The sequence below is a fragment of the Saccostrea cucullata genome, unplaced genomic scaffold, assembly GCF_032062105.1.
Source record: "Saccostrea cucullata isolate Sc308-1 unplaced genomic scaffold, CSIRO_AGI_Scuc_v1 ctg1316, whole genome shotgun sequence".
Lineage (NCBI taxonomy): Eukaryota > Metazoa > Mollusca > Bivalvia > Ostreida > Ostreidae > Saccostrea > Saccostrea cuccullata.
In genome coordinates this window covers 195101-206251 of record NW_026928263.1, presented here as the reverse complement: position 1 = coordinate 206251, position 11151 = coordinate 195101, and the positions used below count along the sequence as shown (strand labels likewise).

Sequence of the window (11151 nt, the reverse complement as noted above, 5' to 3'; positions counted from 1 at the left end):
TTTTAACATAAGAGCATTTGCACATACCATGCATTGAAATATCACGATTTAACTTTTTTGTAACAATAAACCAGGGTTAACATTAAGTCATACTGCTGTTTTCTTTCAATTACTATACATTCAAAAGTACAGAAAAAGACATAAAACCAGAATTCACCGTGAGTGTAATAGCATCGTCACATTACATCGTGGTGAGATAATTTCTTGCATTTAGTTAATATAATAATGGATGATTAATTCTCATTTATATTTTCCAGCTCGGCCTGTAATGTGATGTAATATGATGCAGAGTTCCCTGCGGAAAGGCCACCGTTTCGTATCCCCTTTTGGTCGGTAAAATGTTTGGATTGACACTGATCCTCAACTGTCACACAAGCGCTTTTTTCATTACGCGCGAGGATTATATTTTTCGTATAATATATTCACTAAGTACCGAAAATACCAAGTTTAATACGATTCTTGCAATATAAAATGTCTCTAATTTCCCTTAATAAGAGTAAATACGCGTGTCAAATCGAACACGACTTTATATATGCAAATATTATGTAAATAATCCCGCATTGACTTCAAATTCTAGAAAAAATAAGTCCATTATTTGGTAATTTTACAGAGAAACAATTGTAGAAAAGATTATAAACGTCCAGTCATATTGAATAAATAGTATTCTTTTATCAACCTAGTCTTACCGATTAACAGTGAAAAATTACCCTTGTGAGTGTCACCCCCTTGAGCCGACAATTTAACGCCATTGATAATGTCTACGTGAACTTGGATGATGATGTTAGGTTGACACATCAGATAAAGGCGGGAAACGATAAAACGTCTTATCTCCAGTATCCTTTGTTAACATTATTTGAAACAAAACATCGAATCGATGTCAAGATTTCGTTGCAGGGAATGAGGTTTAATGCTAAACAATTTCATCTAATCATTATGTTATCGATAGGTCTCCTGATTTTTGCTGTAGTCACGTTATGTAAGAATTAATTTTACGATCGCTGGAGGTCTCGGGATTTTTCTTATCTCACTCTTAAAACTGATGATAGTTTTGTTTATCAAAAATTTGGTTGATCAATTTCGAATTTTCTCCCCAATCCTTTATGGTTTTATGATAGATGAAGATTTTTATCAAGGGTAATGGAATTTATGTCTGCTATATATGGTAAATTATTCTGAATATATTTAAGAAATGGGATTTGATTGACTCCTGAGTCTAGTATTAACGAATTTGCCCCGTTTTCCATTTTTTGAAATGTACTCACTAACTTTACTAGCTACAAATGATGGAGTACAATTCGGTATGGAGCATTTATGTTTGTAAACCTTTAAGATTAAGTTATAAAAGAGGACTAGGTATCCAAAGAGACATTAAATCAAATAAATTATTTTGATTTGAAATTGTATGTAAAAGAGATGTAATGTACAGACACACTAAAAATACTAGAAGATAAACCCAATACACAACAAATGATTGTTGCTTTTTGAATCCCAGACTAATATGCAGAGCATGAGTAGAATATAGAGATATTTTAAGAAAACTGCGCCAATTTCGTGTCTTCTATTCTCCATAGTTTAGGGCTAAACCGTGATTTGTCATACAAAGTTAATTTTATCATTCTGAAATATAAAACAGACACGTGTTTTAAGGATGCAACAAGACACATCATTGAAATAAGATTGCTCAAAATCTAAATAATGTTCCACAAATAATGAGTGCTATCAACGGGATATAATGTCTGTACTATCTAATGTTGCATTCCAATATAACATGCATGACTTCTCCACGCCTTTGGGACAACAATACTAGTAAGGGTCAATTGTCAGTCCATATGATACTAGGGTGATCTATTTGATACGAGCAAACGACAGCAGAGATTTTTGTAATTTAATACGTCATATTTCACGCGCCTTGTCGTCTGCAAGAAATGATATTGCAAACTTTTTTGTATATTCTATTTTAGTTATTTTTTTTCTTTTTTGCCATCCTTCTTTTTTGCAACGTTTTAATATCCTACATGTATTGAGTATGCTACATCTGCAAAATACTGAAAAATGTTTTTTAGTTTTATTTTTTGGGGAACATTTTGCACTTAGTATGAAATTTTAATGTTCAATGTCGAGGTAGAAGATTGAAAAATCGAATTCATAACATACCGTAAAGCCATGTTGCGAACATCACCCAAGGTTTAGATTCTCTTTGAAATTTGATAAGATTTTTAAGTGAGATAATGATTAGATGTGCAATACTATGCATACTGCCGGAATTACCCCCAAGTTTAATATTGATTTACAGTCAAATTTCACGGTAGTCATGTGAGTTTTTACAAGCTGTGATTGTTGTTTTCATCATCTTTTGAATATTAGAATTTTCTCTTTTTTATTTTAAAGCAAAATTTCGAATGCTTAACTTAAAAGATGGCAAACAAGAACATTTCAAGAACTTTCGAATCAAATATACTTTATTGAAAAGAGCCAGCGTACACACATGGGGCGAGTAATGATTTCCAAGAATTTTACATATTAGAATTGGAAATTGTACTGCTTAACAAATACCTTACACTACATGTAGTTATGTGTCTTCAGAACAATTTTTCTTCTTTCTTAGTTTCGAAGATTTATATTGTTCAGTGTGTTTTTTGCTCTAACTTGTTTTATTGCATGTTTGACTACATGTAATGCAAGATTTAACTATAAGGAATTATGTTACTTAAAAAATTATACCTGCTGAAATATATCAGCAGGTATAAGTACAACCATTATTTTCTTGCAACTTTCCAAAGCACCCATGTTTTTATATGTTATTTGTAAATGGCAAATGAGTTTTAGCAAATGTTTCGAAACTCACAGTTAACGCCTGTTTGACATTTATCCTCCATTGAAGATTACATGTATGACAGTGTGCTTCAAAAGAGGAACATTCATTCTGGTGAGAAGGATTCATTGTCATAGCAAACCGTTTCATCTGTTCATTTGTTGTTTTTTCCCCAATTCTGTTTTAAAATGAAAGTTATTCTCTTAACTTTGTACGATAAGGAAAACAATTGCACATTTGGTAAGCGTTTTCTTTTTATATTTAGTGAAAAAGAACTTACCTTTTTGCTACATTTACATGCATAGTTCACAGACCTGATAACTCTTAAAAACTTGTAAATATTCGTAAATTTAGGAGGAATATTTACAGATGTAAAATGTATTACTATATCTTAATGTTTACTTTGTAAAATTATATTAAGCATGATGCCACTTTAAAATAAGCAAGCCACTACTTATCTTAGAATGAAACATATTATATTTAAGCATAACTTCAAAGAGCTGCAGATTAAAAAAAACATTAAAAAGCATCAAAAATCCTCATTTATGTCAGAGCTATGTTTTGTGTGTTTATTGTAGGAAAAAGTTGTCTAAAACACTTAGTATTCATTATTTTGTTGATTTGGAATAAATGGGTTACCCCGGTAAGTTTCTGCTTTCAAGAATATATATACAATGTTAGATATTTAAGCTTATTTTTAAGACACTAATTTTCATTGATAGCTTGAGCGTGTAATAATTGATTTAATCGTATACAAATAAAAAATTCTTAAAATTATTTGTAACATTAATAAAACTATGTTCAATTATTTCTAGTAGAAAGTCACTGAATATAGGAATTACAGGGTAGGGTAATAAAATGTGGATTTTATTTCCGCCATTTTGTTCCGCGGGAGTACCTTTCAGCCTCCGGGCCACTCACGTGGTTAAGTTAGCGGTGGAGAAAACACACCTTGTGAACATTGTGGGATGATACTTTTACTTTCATTTCCGCAATAAAAATTGGAACTTTAAGCAACGATTAAAACAGGAAACGAAATTTTATTATGAATATGCAATTAATTATTATCTTTAATTTGAAATTGTGGGATGGCATTTTTAACGTTTACTTCCGTAATAAATATGGAACTTAAACCAGAAATATAAACAAAAAGCGTTAATATATAATACATTTGCAATAAATTTTTATATTTGATTTGTTATAATAAAATACAAATTAAAAAGAAACTAGTTTCATGATAAAAAAAAATTCTGATCGTTTTTCTGCGTCGTAAGAATTGGGGAAAAAAACTTTGAAGTATATTTCAATAACTTTAGTTTGTTTAATTTTAAAAAAATTGAAATAAACAACTTTTCATAATATGCAGGAAAATATTGCATTTTTGGCACTTTAGTATAAAAAACAAATAAGAAGTTTGTCATGAAAGATACATGTAATTATTTGAGATAAATATTGAAAATTTCAAAATAATATAAATTTTCCAACAGTTTTAAAGAGTATAAGAAAAATAAAAGAATGACTATATTATACATATGTAAATCATACAGATATTATTCAAACAATCTCCCTAATAAAATAAAAATGTGAAATTGAAAAAAAATTGATATAATAAACATAATTCAAACTGCAACAAATACAGTATATCGAATACACACACACCCAATAGATACACACAGTACATGTGTGATAATACCCTTGTCACGCGAGCACACGCCAAATACATGAGATGGGATATTATCGCCCTTAATCTGATAAGAAAAACTGAAGTGTATTTTAGAGTTCCCTTTTTTAAAAAGTTTCAATTTCGCCGAGCTGTTCAGAACTGAGCGAGGAGGCTCGCATGTCATATTGTACATTGTGTTTGATTTGATTTTGGGCGTACTGCATTCATCCCTTGATGAATGGCGGAGGCCCTCTATGTTTAACTAACTCATAATTTTATTTATACGATGGTTCTATTGTGTCTAATGTAAACTTTGGCGCCAGTGTCGATTCGTATAAATTATTATGTTGTGTAAATAGTGGGAAGTCCATAACCAATCGGCCTTTGATCAAATTTTAAAAGGAGAATATTTTCATTCTAAAGTCTAAAAAGCGTGGATTACGGCGAATTAGCATAAAAGTTTAATGATTAGTAATGGTGCAATAGAAAGGCTTTTAAAATTTCAACTTCTTGCCATAAAAATAACAAATTAACATTATGTTAATGTGAGGTCCGCGGTCAAAGTATGGTATGTTTTGGTAAATAGGTCCTGTTTAATTGACCGAGGGTCCCATAAACGGATGGAGAAAAATATTGTCTCCTCGCCGCGCTAAGTTCGCAAAAGACGAAGGAGAATTCTCGACTTCTGAACATTTATCAGGTTCGATTTATCATCATTAAGCATTTACAAAAGAATATTTATTAAATCATGTCGTTTACTAGCCATTCCCTGAAGGTTACTTTTGCCAATAGTGCACCATAAATACCGAGATAGGCAAGTAATGAGAAAAGCAGATAAGAGAGACATAACAAGACAATGTTTTTCATTACACATCCTTTTGCTCAGGAAAAAGCAGATACTGATAATATTAATAGCTAATAGTCAGTGTAATTATACGGTGATTAATATAATCAAATGATGTTGATACATTTATCATAATAAAGCCAATGCAAAACTGACAAGCTTTCGTGGAATTGGTTGGAACTAGATAGCACAACACAAACAATCGAGGTGCGATGATATGTCCAGGGCCTCTAGAAGGGTGATAAGTCACTGCAACTATTGTAAAGAAGAGAGCAGATGGTCGATTGACGATAGGACAGAGATTCTCCGGATAAAGGTAGTCTATCTAGAGCTGATTGATGGCCGTTAATTGCTCTTAAATCGAATCGACTTCAATTTGCACGTTCTATGAACCTGTCTTTGAATTTGATTACGTTTTGACCACGACTCATAACTGCACGAGGTAATTATGATTTATGTTTCATAGATTTACAAAAAATAAAATTCATCCTTATCCTCAGAAAAGTCAAGCCTTACATTTTTGCCCTTTTAAAAAGAAAAGGAATTATTAATAAACAATGGTAAATAAGTCTCCAAAATGTCACGATCCATTTCTTGAAAAACAGATTTTTGTTTTTCAAACAAATGCCTCGATATTTATTCAACAAGTCACTGACCATATCATACAAAACCTTTAAAAAAAACACACAGTGAGAAATTAAACTACTGATTTAAGAACACACAGATGAACATGTCATGATTGAAATATGTATATTTTCATACCCAGCATTCGAAATTATCCCCCAGACCTGCAATTCAAAATTTGAAGGAGGAACATGAATCATTAGTCACTGTGAGCTGGAAACAATTGTAAGTCAAACGTAAGAATGTGAGAAATAACCGAGAAGTCGATGAACTTTTCCTAAATTTAGTGACAGTCCTGGCAGATGTCATTGAAACAGATTAAGGAAATGACGTCTTCAAATCTCTTCTCCTTTTCAACCTTCTCAAATTCGTGAGAAAATGTTTCATATATCAGCCAATATCTGACATAGTTAATATTTGAAATATCGATCAACTTTCTTAAATTGATCTATTTGTTTGAAAATCTTTTTTAAAACATATGTAACATCAATATCAGCCCATGAATTTGAACCGAATTTATGATTTGATTTGAACACAGTTTTTATTTTAATTCCAAATTACACAGGAACTGGGCACAAGGCCGAATTTATGTTAAAATATATCAGTTTAATGATTATTATATTTTAAATATTTTCAAATATTCAATTGGTTCTTTGGGAAGTAGCTGCAAAAGAGCTATAACTATATAAAAACAATCAATCTTCAGATATAGCAGATCCAATAGAAATGGTACAGAGTTGTCTTTCAGCGTTACGTTATTGAGATTCAGATCCTGATAAAATGCAGCATAGCTGCTTATCGCAGTCATGAAAGAAACACTGATAACAAATCTTCATAAAGAGATACGGATCCTCGAATCTATCAATGAAATGTCATTACCATCATCCTAACTACTTCACAATATACACCGTGTTCGTCAATAAAAAGGAAAATAAAATTTCAATGTATACACTGGCGAGGCTTTTACTTTGAATGACAGTTGCACGTGTGTTGGTTTGTTTTCTTATCAACCCTAGACCAATTTTGATTCTTGGAATTTATATGCTGGCGCCAATCTGCAAAAAACTGCTCTGCAAATAAGATGTGGTGTATGATATATTCCGTTTACTTTTCATGTCACACGAATTGTAAAATATCCCCAATACGTGTAAATATGTGGTGTATGTTTTTAGGGGTATTGGATAGACCGCACACATTTATCACCATGTAATGTCTTTTTTATATACATGTCTTGTATTATTTTACTTTTATCTTATTAATATGCCACTCTTTTTAATTGTATATTCTTGTGTATAATTTCCTCAAATGAAAAATGTTATGGCAAAAATAATGTGGAATACTGAAGTTGATAATTATATTAAATTGTTTTTGAAATTACTTACTTTTATTCTTTCAAAAGTGAAATGAAAGAGATTAATTTTAAAGGCATGTGCAAAATGCTAATAAAGGTCGTTTTCTCGAAAGATTTTCAAGACTTGTTTTTTTATGCATGTCTTTTATTGATAGATTCAACATTCTATTTTTAAAAAAGATTTTTCAAAAGTATTCAAACGAAATATTTTCCACATCCCTATTAAAAATTCAGGTTTTCTGGGATTAAAAATATAAATCGAATATTGGATTTGAAAAAAAAATAGTCAAGTTTAATTTCCTTTTAAGGTTAAGTCTATAAAGACAGAATTGCAATCTAAAAAATTCTCCCCCGACTGATGTAAATCCCTCACTGGTCGTAAAGTTCAATAGACAAACGAGAATTGATTGGCCGGAGAGCGGATTCGGAACCTTCAGGCAATAGAAGAGCTTTATTTGCGGCACGTGAACTCTGATGTGTCTGAACTCTACTCACTTATAACACCAAAACATGAACTACTGTATTAAATATTGAAGCTATAGCATATACTCACGAAAGCATGAATAATATGCTCACAGCACGACTAAGGATTTTTTTCTGTTGAATTTTTATCTTCGAAATATCGATTCACTTTCTTGATCTTAAGTTTATTATTTTTTAAAATCTTTGATGTTTAAAAAACGCTGAAAAGATACTTCTGTTTATTTATTTCTACATGCAACAGTGTACAATTAGGTCTCATAGCTCGATGTTTTGATTCTGTTTTTAACGAAGTCAATGGGATAACTTTATAAAAACAAATTTAATATTTGCTGTGAATAAGGATTTTATTTTCATACCAAAACAGCAAAAATAGAATGTATATCAACAAAACATAAAGATCCCTTTGTTTTCACAAAGTGTATCCCAAATATTATGTCGATCAAAAAAATCAATAAATTCATTTTCTAGACGTCTCCGTAAAATTCTAAAAATCACTATGACCTACCTCTAATAAATGTTTAATGTAAAAATCAAGGGAAGCAATCCAGAATAAAATTCCATGTCACGCATGCATCTCTTGCCGTGTCTAAAATAAATCTACAAATATTATGCACACACAGAAATATAGAGGGAGAATACACATGCTTATCGATAAAATATTTCACTTTAACCGACAATGGGATCTGATTTTTCTAGCTTTGATATTTTAGGTTCCTGATAGACAAGATATCATTTTAACGGGCAGTCGTATGGTATCCTCGCGCGCGTTATCGCGCTATCTTTGCCGTTTCACCATTGCTGTAATACGAGAGATCTGTTGGAAGCGCTTCAAACAGTCAAAACACTGTTGCAACATGTGTGTAGAATTTCTCTATTGATATAAAATGGCTGATAATTCATTTCCTCACACCTGGATTCTACTAATTCTGTTAGACGGCTGTTTACATAAATCGCTTTTCCAAAACGTAAACTTTCAAAATAATTACTTGATTTTTTTCACTTTAATTCCAGGGTAGATTCAAGCCATGCTTCATCGACCGCTGACTGTGGCCCTCCAAGATGTAATCATTGTATGATTTATGGGGGTTCTCTTTATTTGGACATAATTTTCATGACTTTGTATATTTTTGCTAATGATGAGATTAGAGGGAGAAGGAGTTATTTCTGAGTTTTCTTCAACTCTCGTTATCTCATTTGAAGGGTAAATCATCCAACATAATGCTATCTGCAAATCTGTCTTCACCTCGTACATCTTCTCTGTTTCGATGAAGTCTAATTTCACTTTATTTCTGACTATGTTCGAATGAAAGTTATTTTGAAATTCCATTGACAATAAAATGATAAGAATTTTTAAATTGAATTTGAGAGTTCTATTTCATCATTCATTGAAGTGCTACTTTAAAAATAGCTTTTCAAACAAAATATCCTTGTCTATTTGTGTTGTGTTTTTTATATCAGGTTCATTCATAAATCTAGAATTAAAAATGTTCTCCCCCTCTTTTTCTTTGAACAAAAAATCTCTTTTCCTGGTATGTTTTCTTCAAATAAAGATTATAATGTATGGTTAAATTGTACTTTTACTGGAGTATAAATCCACCGTACAATGAAGCTTTAAAAGAAACTACAAACACATATTTTTTCAAAACTTTTTTATTACAAAATTTCAAATAAAACATAATTCAAATAGTTAAAAAAAATACGACAAAGATATATCTTCCAACAACCCCCTAACAATAGTTTAAATTATTTCATTCAACAATTTTTAAAGTTGTCAACTATGCTGTAACAAAATTTTTCTTAATTAATTTAGAACATGAAAATTATTATTAAAATTTTGTGAATAATATTTTAACGCGTTTTCAAATAGGAATGGATAAAACTAGAATGTAGCGTGTGTTTACTGATTAATATTCCTCGAATTGTTACCTGTACGGATTTAAGCCTGAAAAATGTCCATTTGCAAAAGGGATGTTTTCAACAAATATATGTATCCGGGTATACATAATTTATACGTTAACAGCATTTGGTATACACGAACAAGGATCTTAACAAAGTACAAAGAACACGGAAGAAGGATTTTCTTACGAAGTGCACCTGTGTTAGTTTTCTCAAGTATTGTTTTGTTAATTGTTCCCCTGTTCTGGTTTTCTTTTAGACTCTCTCTCTGTCTCTCTCTCTCTTAATTACAACTCTTGTTGACAACTCTTTATGAGCAATTACTCTGAGTACATAAAGGAAACAAGCGCAACACAAATGGTCTAGTTTCAGGGAAATATAGTTCCATAATTAGAGTGAATCCTCTTGACAACTATTTTCGCCATTATTCATTATTTGTTTTCGACCTAAGAATGTATTTTCAATGAAATGAGCGGTATTTGTAATCATTACAAATAAAGTTTAAGGCTGAATGTTTGCTCAGTATCATTAAGACTCTTCCTCTTTTGATTAAAACGTTGCAGTGAAAATCTAAGCATGTAATCTTTTTCACATAAACGCTTATTTGGAGATGCCGCAAATTACTCACTTTAGATCTGTTCGTGTGGTCCGTCCTCTAGACGTTTGAAATTATGTCTCTTTCATTACTACCACTTTAATGGCCGACCACAGTTTTATACGTTTTCGCTCTCGGGTAATAATAATATTTCAAAGAGCAGATCATTACTATATAAAATTGGCGTGTTAATATCATAAAGGAGCTACTCTACCCTTCTTGCACTTAAAGACCCTTTCTTACATGCAAACACGATAAATGAAGAAAAATGAAGTCAGGAACTTGCAAGGAATATCAAATATCAAAATTAATATATTCTACGATGGAGTTTTGTAGAATTTAATACACATTTCTCTCGTCCAGTCTTGGTCATAAATCATACTGTAGACATGTTTCATCAATATTCTAAACACCAGAACCAGGAACAGGTGACACATTGATTCCCGTGGTGAGGCGGTGCACTAGTTGTCGTTTTTATTTTGTACACACTTACACATGGCCTACATCAATCCTTCAGTTTATTTACATTAACTCCTATATAAGTGATGATGCTCGGTTATGTATGTTCTAATGGCGAGAGGTGAACAGAACCTTGTTTTCCCTAGAGAGAAAAAGAACTATCGCAGCATTCCCAGTTCCCTAGATGTAAAGTTGGATTTCAATGTTTCACGTCGTGCTTTCTGACAGCTTTCATTTTTTCCTACAAGTTTGTTTACAAAGACGGGAGAATTTCAGGATCTTTTTATTGACCGAAAAGTCAATGACCAATTTTTGTGACACACAATGCGTGCATGGAAACCATCACAAAGTGTTTTATTTTTCTAAACCAAACCCTTTTCTTCAGTTGCGCTTTAAAACACTTTTAAGTTAGTTTTGTCTAGAA

General features: G+C 31.5%; 1 long non-coding RNA gene across 1 annotated transcript; it reads right to left on the bottom strand.

The window, feature by feature from the left end:
- Positions 1 to 2850: 2850 nt before the first annotated feature.
- LOC134276968 (uncharacterized) lies at positions 2851 to 8432 on the bottom strand. The gene is made up of 3 exons (XR_009994151.1): positions 8283 to 8432; positions 6082 to 6107; positions 2851 to 2990 (listed from the first exon to the last, which is right to left on the bottom strand). It is a non-coding gene; the product is annotated as an uncharacterized LOC134276968 (long non-coding RNA).
- Between the last annotated feature and the right edge of the window lie 2719 nt (positions 8433 to 11151).